This window comes from Miscanthus floridulus, chromosome 4 (assembly GCF_019320115.1).
Source record: "Miscanthus floridulus cultivar M001 chromosome 4, ASM1932011v1, whole genome shotgun sequence".
NCBI classification, from domain to species: domain Eukaryota; kingdom Viridiplantae; phylum Streptophyta; class Magnoliopsida; order Poales; family Poaceae; genus Miscanthus; species Miscanthus floridulus.
In genome coordinates, this window is record NC_089583.1 from 51,030,349 (window position 1) to 51,038,764 (window position 8,416).

Here is an 8,416-nt window from a genome sequence, read left to right on the forward strand (position 1 = left end):
AGCTAGATCTAGTGGTATCCTGAGAAGCAATCTAGGAGATAGAAGCGCTTGCATCCTACTGCCTTGTCGACGAAGGTGTCTATTCTTAGCAATGGAAATGGATCTTTTTTGCATGCTTTGTTTAGATCTGTGCAGTCTATGCACATTCTCATCTTTCCATTTTTCTTTGGCTCTAGTACTACATTTGCCAGCCATTCTGAGTACTTGACTTCTCTTATGACGTTTGTGTTTAACAACCTCTGAAATTTGGCTTTTGCTGCTAAAATTCTCTCCTTTGACATTTCCCTTTGTTGTTGTTTCTTTGGCTTTATTCTGGGATTGATTTCAAGGGAGTGTTGTATAATGTCCCTGCTGACCCCTTTCAAGTCGGAGGCTGACTAGGTGAAGACGTCTTTGTTTTTGGCTAAAGTTTCTATGAGTTCTGCTTCCTCTTCTTTCGACCGGTTGCCTCCGATCGTGACCTTTCTGTCTGGGACTGCATCTTCCAATGGGACTGTCTTTGTTTCTTCTTGATCCTTGAGATCTGTTTTTCCCTTCGGCATGTCTGGAGGCTCCGGTGAGTTGGTTTTGGCTACTTCGACGGAGTTGATATTGCGCTGCGATTTGTAGATGGCTCTTTCTATGTTTCTTGCCTCCTTATGACTGCCGTGGACTGTAATGGTTCCGTGCAAGGCTGGCATTTTCATACATAGGTAGCCCATGTGGATGGCTGCATTGAACTTGTTTGCAAACCCTCTTCTGAAGATGGCGTTGTAGGTGTAGTAGAGATCTACTACGTCGAAGGTCACATATTCTGTTCTTGCATTTTCCCGACCTCCGAATGAGACTGACAGGGATATTTTTCCTAATGCATCGATCCTCTTTCCTCCAAAACCAATTAATGGTGAGTCCGAAGGCTGGAACTGACTCCTGCTTAGCTTCATCTGGTCGAAGGCATTGACAAAGATAATATCTGTAGAGCTTCCAGAGTCTATGAGAACCCTACTGATTTCTCATCCTCCAATGTTAGCCTTGATTACCATGGCGTTGGCATGAGGGTAGCTTTTTCAGCTGCAAATCTTGTTCTGAGAAGGTGATTGGCGTCTTCGACCAATCTGTGTAGCGCACTGGGCCTTGAACTGCTATGTGGTTGATTAACCTAAGGTAATCTTTTTTCTATTTGTTTGTCTGCATCTCCATCGAAGAGCCTCCGGCTATAGGAAGTATCATGCCGATGGTGGGTAGGGGTGTGTGAGGGTTGAGTTGGTTTTCTGGGTTGGATTCGTTTTTGGGTGTTGCCAGCTGTGTTGGTGGAGGCGGAGGCAATGCTCCGTCGAAGGCTTCCCAGGCGGAGGCTCTGGAACCAGGGAAAGCCCCTGCTCGGTGGCATTAGTGGATCGTGGGCCGATGACGGGTAGACGGTGGCCCAATACATTTGGTTTAGTACACTTGCATAATTGCATTGCATACCGAGTAGGAGTATATACATCGTTCCATGTTGCTCATGGCTTCTATTATTCCTGCTAAAATAAAGACACAGAGGAATGCAGCATGCATACACTACACGTACTACATTGAGTTACATTGAGGGAATTATGATTTACTGTTGCGGGCACGAAACTACGGCCTGGCCAGCTAAGGCGTCTGTACCTTGCTTTGAGACAGTGGTCTTATAATTCAATGCCATCTGGGTCCCACTGGTCATTTACATGTGGACCTAGTAGGTCTATATTACAAAATAAAATAAAATGTCCTCGTGCGCAACTAAGTCCTTGTTTAGTTTTCTAAAAATGCACTATGTAAAAAGAAGATTTCCCGTCACATCAAACTTGCAGTACATGCATGGAATACTAAATATAGACGAAATCAAAAACTAATTGCATAGTTTGCTTTAACTTTGCGAGACGAATCTTTTGAGCCTAATTAGTCAATGTTTGGACAATAATTCACAAATACAAACGAAATACTACAGTAGAGAATCGTGCACTATGCAACAAACTTTGCCGAACTAAACGTGCCCTAATGCCAAATTTCCACTTGCTTGTCATTGTCATGCATGCATGCACAGCACGGGAGAGGCCTATTGTATTATCAGAGAATTTCAGTTCGTCATCCTGCCGGAGATAAGCCTGGTGTATAAAATAATGTAGTTAATCGCCAAATGATGCCTGATGCTTTTTCTTAGCTCTCTCTCTCTCTCTATATATATATTTCGTTTGTTCACGTAATGCAAGTAGTATCATCACTATGATTTTTTATGTAGAAACTGCTGGTTTAACATTCTGCAGGTGGAACAAGGCAATCCTCTATTAACCTCCCTCCTGAAAAAGAGTGCATTTTTAGCTATCAAATTGTTTTTATTTTAACCATTTTAATATATTTTTATAGTATATTTGTTTAGAAATATAGTTGTTTATATTATGTTCTATGAAGTTAGTTAAATTTAAGATGTTTAAATTTTTTTAGGGGAATTTAAGATGTTTAAATGTGTACTCTTTTTAGCCATTATTAATGGCAGCCCATTAGTGGCCTGCTTCCGCAATGTCCTCAACAGGTATAGGGAACACAAAAATGCCATGACCATGAACCCATGAGCGACAGATGCCAACACAAGGTTCAGATCAATTGGGTGGGCATTCAGGGTGGGCGTTCGGTTCTCGGTTCGGTTTCGGTTTGGTTCCCTCGGTTATCGAAGAAATTCGGTTCCTAGAAAACGGGAACCGATCGGTTCCAAAAAATTTTTAGGAACCGAGCATTGCGGTTCTCGGTTATTTCGGTTCGGTTCCGGTTCTAACCGAACTAACCGAATTTTTCAGAAGACCTCAAGACAATAATAAATATACTTGTTCTAAGGCAAATTTATGCAACACTATATTCATTTTTAAAAATAATAATATATAAGAAAACAATAGCAATATAGTAACACAAATATATAGCAGTTCAAATATAAAACACTACACATAATCCTACAAAATACAAGTAAGTGAAGTATAATTCATGTAATTCGGTTCTTTCGGTTAATTCGGTTAACCGAGAGTAGGAACCAAATTTTCTTCGGTTATTTCGGTTCTTCAATATCAGGAACCGAATTTTTCGGTTCCGGTTCTTTCGGTTCGGTTTTCGGTTCTCGGTTATATTTGCCCAGGGCTGGTGGGCATGGCGCGGCACGGTATCCAGGTGTTGCCGTATTGAATGAACAAGAGCGCACACCGAGCCCGTTTCTCTTGTTGCCGCCTTAAATTCCCGTTTCTATTTCCACGGCCAAGGGTTCACACATTTTGTGAGTGATGGCCTGAATGCACGATAGATGCATGGCCAATCGCCCAATCGGGCCGGATCAATCTCTTTTTTTTTACCTCGGCCTTGTTTAGATTGAGGTTAGGAATCAGTACTTGGCACTGTAGCACTTTCGTTTGTATTTGATAATTATTGTCTAATCATGGCCTAACTAGGCTCAAAAGATTTGTCTCGTAATTTACAATCAAACTATGTAATTAGTTATTTTTTTTATCTACATTTAATACTCTATGCATGTGTCCAAAGATTTGATGTGATAGAGAGAGAGTGAAAAAACTTGCAATCTAAACAAGGCCCTCCTATACAATTCTCTTTTTCGACCCCGCCACGTCCTTGCCTTGCTAGGCTTCAATGCCTTGCCCTGCTCCTTGCCTTCGCGGCTCCACTATGCCACGTGAGAGAGAAAGGGAAGTGCGTGAGAGATATACGTGTCCGTGTGGGAGAGACCGAGCGAGGAGAGGAGAGAAAAAAAATGAATGGGTGTTTTGCCAATTTGCAGATATGAATGTACATGCCAAATAGAAGCTAACAGCTACTCTCTCTCCGTTTTAAATTATAAGTTGTTTTAATTTTTTGGTACGCTAATTTTGCTATATATCTATATATGACGTATGTCTAAATACATAGCAAAATCTATATACCAAAAGATTTAGATTGACTTAAAATTTGAAATGGAGGGAGTAGTCCTAATCCATCTAAAAAGGTGCTTAAGAAGTGCTAACTTAGAAACTAGGATGCTTTATATGTTCATTAATTAGGATGCCAATTAAACAAAATGCTGTAGCATTGGAATTAAAGGAGAGAGAAGAAAATTATTTCTAAGATAAGAACTTATATCTAAACGAGAACTAAGATATGAAGAAATGTTATAGGTACATGATAGAGAGAAAATACACGTAACCATTCAAAAAAATATTTTGAAGAAACTCTTAATCAAGAATATATTTTTTCTATGTAATAAGTATAAAAACCACTTCATAGTTTTTTTGGGTCCCTTAATCAATCAGGTCGGGCCAGGAGATATATGTAATTATTACCGGTGTGAGATTGCGTATACATGATGACGGCCTTGATTGTGTCGTGTCCTACGTACTGATGCGGGCCCGTACGTACGTTTAAATGATGGAAGAATTATTAGTACTAACTCGTACCCGTAGGCCGTAGCAATAAAACCCGATCCATTTTAATTGCTGGGCGGCTGATGTTCGATCGGAAGCAAGGCGCTACTGTCTTGGATGTTCCATGCAAAAATACCACAATAAACACGTAGTACTATTTGTCTATTAGAATGAATGAACAAGCTGACCTGAAGACGTCACTGTTAAGCGTGTCGTGTCCCTGTTTTGTTTTGTTTTTCTTTGGCTGTGTTTAGTTTCCAAAAAGTTTCTCAAAAAGTGCTACAATAGTCATTACATCGAATCTTATGATACGTGTATGGAGTATTAAATGTAGACGAAAAAAAACTAATTGCACAGTTTGGTTGGAAATCGCGAGACGAACGTTTTGAACCTAATTAGTCCATAATTGAATACTAATTGTCAAATAAAAATGAAAGTGCTACAGTAACCAAATTCCCAAATTTCGCGAACTAAACACAACCTTTGTTTCTTTGAATTGAAGAAGTGCAGAGAGCGAGGCCTGTAGTGTACCTAGCGTGCTGCATGCATGCAAGGGCAAAACCTCTTGCGCGGCACACGGGCAGACGGGCTACACGAGCTAGCACGGGAAGGTGCAGGCGGGCGCTGCAAAGGCACGAATGGTGGGTCATCATTTCCTTGTATACCCAGCAGCAGTGCCCACTGCCCACCATCGACCGACGGATCGATCAGGACCTGCCTGTCTGTCGATCGTGTCGTGCGACTGCAACTGCATGCGATGCAACGCGCGGTCATGTCACGAGAACATGAGATGGCAGATGGCATGCATGCCTTATGCCTAGTAGAGGAGAGGCACTGTGAGCTATAGGGGAATTGAGGAAGGCAACCAGCCAGCCAGTCTTGTTGCAACACAACACAGTACACACCACACGACACGAGCTACCCATGCCGGCCGGGTGGCTGAGTGAGTAAGGCGCGCTAAAGTCTCCGTGTCACATGAGATGTTAGATGAGATGTCGTATGGATGTTCGGATACTAATAAAAAAAAAATTATAGAATCCGTTAGTAAACCACGAGACGAATTTATTAAGCCTAATTAATTTGACATTAGCACTTTATTGTTAAATTATGGACTAATTAAGCTTAAAAGATTCGTCTCGTAAATTAGTTGTAAACTGTGTAATTAGTTATTTTTTAATCTATATTTAATAATCTATGCATGTGTCTAAACATTTGATTTGATAGAATATAAAGTTTTAGGATGGGAACTAAACCAGGGCTAATTGCGCATATGCACGCCTGCACTGCACAAGCAGGCTGGCTGCCTGTCGCTGCATGCGTGTGAGTATTTATGCCGCGTTGCTTCCGCGCTTCAGCCTTCCTTCTTCCTGTTCCGGCTCTACCGCGCCCGTCGGTGTAGTAGCTTCATCAGACGCTTTCGCAGCTTTCCTTCGCTGCAGTTTGCTAGACACGAATTGAATTGAATCCAAGCGGCCATGCCCGCCATCGTCTGTCTCAGGACTCGGGAGCCATCGCCTCGCCTGCCGGGGCTTGCAATATTGCTGGACGGCATATACATACATAGAAGTAGAGCTCAATCCTAGCTCTTTATCTTCTGGTACAGATACCCCAACATGCATGCAATGCTCTGCATTCAATTGTTTGAGAGCTAAGGTTCAGACATCAGAGCATCAGCAGTTTCTCGGCAAGGTTCCAGGTTCAGCACAGCTCCAGCAACATTTCCGGCTGGCCACCTGTCGATTCATTCTTTTCACAAAAGAGACCTCGTATCACTCTCAGAGATATATATATATATATATATATATATATATATGAGAGAATTATGTATTTGGCACTAAAACAAATCGATCTTTCATATTTGGCACTAGAAAATTTGAACTTCCTTATATAGCATTGAGTTGAAATTTTCTTTTGTAAATGGTACTGCCGTCTATTTAGACCGCTAACGGTGTCAAGTGGCTAGCAAAATGACATAAATGCCCTTGATTGTAGCAAAAGTCCATGGTGCTAAATAGGAAAAAAAATAAATAGATAGGTTGTCAAATAAGAAAATTATAAATATCATAAATATACTTTGAACTAAAATGTGGATTTTTGATAATTGAAGACCGCAAATAAATAATTAATAAATTTCAAATTGGTAATAGCAGGTACAGATCAAGGATGCATGGCTCAGGATGGCTGCTGGTTGAAATACGTAACTTATATTTTCAAGGTATTTATCTTTTAGTTTTCTAAAAGAAAAGCATAGTATACGCCGTCATCATAACATCATGGCTCAAGAGCGGAGCACACCGTGCATGGCTCGGCCGGCGGAGCACGTGGCCAGGGCAACGCGAGGAGCTCGCAGCCTTGGCGACGCGCGGAGCATGCAGCCGGGGAGCTCGCGGCCTGGGCGCGGTGCGCGGAGCACACGGTCTTCGCGGAGCTCGCCCGACGTGCTGCTCCTCTCCCGATGTCATGCTGCTGCTGCTGCTCGCCATCGACGGCCGTCGCAGAGCTCGCCCGACGTGCTGCTGCTGCTTTGCCTGCTGGTTCCTGGTCGCTTGGTAGCCCGGCTGGTACGCGCCCATCGCGATCTCGGTGTCGCGGCCGCCGTCCATGGAGCGCTGGTTGATGTTCGCCGAGCCCACGATGATGTACTCGTCATCCACTGCATGCAATCGACCACCGGTCAGACAGAAACCATCATGATCATATTGGTTTGTTTTGTAATTCTAGACTAGATGAATCCGTAGGTGTAGAATAAGTCACTGTACCTATCATGGTCTTGGCGTGGACATAGATCATGAAGCGTCTGGCCTGCTGCGCCCTCTCGTAATCGGTGTTGTGGTCCGGGTGCTCCGGCGGCACGTACTCGCCGGGGCTTGGCGCCTCGCCGTTGCCGAGGCAGAAGAAGGTGAGGTAGTCCCTGGGGTCGGCCTGGAGCCCCTTGGCGCAAATGGCCAGCGTGACGTCCGTGTACATCGTCTCCATGGTGCGGTGCTGCCAGTCCAGGATGGCCTGCACGGAGCCGCTCTCCGGCACGCCCTCGGGCCACAGGGGCACCACCACGTACACGGCGAACCGCTCGCCGGCCTGGATCTTGCTGACGGTCTTGAGTGAGAGCTCCTTGGGGATAAGGTGCAGAGCGTTGATGTCCTCCACCGTCACGCCGTCGTTCTGCAGCCCCGCGTAGGAGCTCCCCAGGAAGTACTGGTTCTCGATGTAGATGAAGTCCCGCGCCCACCAGATGGCGTGGATGTACGCGTCCTGGATGCTGCGCTCAATCACGTGGTCCTTGCCGCTCACCAGCCCCAGGGCCGCGGCCTCCCGCGGGGCGTCCGGGAACCCCGCCGCCGCGCCGTCGTCGATCGACCGGAACACCTGCACGTTCCACGACTCGGCGTCGCCGTGCGGGGCCGCCTCGCGCTCCGCCCACGCCTTGTACAGCGCCACCAACATGTTGTCGCCCTTGCCCTACTTCTTCCACCTCTGCTCGAAGTTCTCCAGCACGTCCACGCCGCGGGCCCCTCGACGCGGCAGTGGATGTCGTGCCACGGCTTCCTCGGCCCGCCCTTGCTGATGGACGCGCTGGGGAAGTTGGGCTGGTTGAAGGTATGCGCGGCCGATGAGCGTGGCGCCGATGGCGTCATCGGCCTTGACGGTGAAGATGATGTTGCTGGCGTCGTGCGCGCAGTAGATGGGGAAGGACTCGTCCCACGAGTACAGAGGGGTATTTTGGTACTTCTGAAAAAAAACATGAGAGGGTCAACGCAGTCAACTGACGGATGGATGTACTAAATGGATGGTAGTGCTATTTACAGAAGAAATTTTTAACTCGATGTCAAATAAGAAAGTTCAAAAATTTTAGTACTAAATAAAGAAGACTGATTTGTTCCAATGCCAAATACATTATTGCTCCTATATATATACCCCATCCATGTTAACAAAATTTCATTCAATGGAGTAATTAACTATCTGCGTCTGGTTCCATATGTCCAGTGTCAGACCGGTTTTAGGTGCTCCCAACTATCATACGG

At 44.9% G+C, this 8,416-nt stretch overlaps 1 pseudogene; it reads right to left on the reverse strand.

Annotated features, from left to right (window-relative positions):
• Positions 1-377: 377 nt before the first annotated feature.
• Positions 378-8,029, reverse strand: LOC136548518 (phospholipase D alpha 1-like; annotated as a pseudogene).
• Positions 8,030-8,416: the final 387 nt, after the last annotated feature.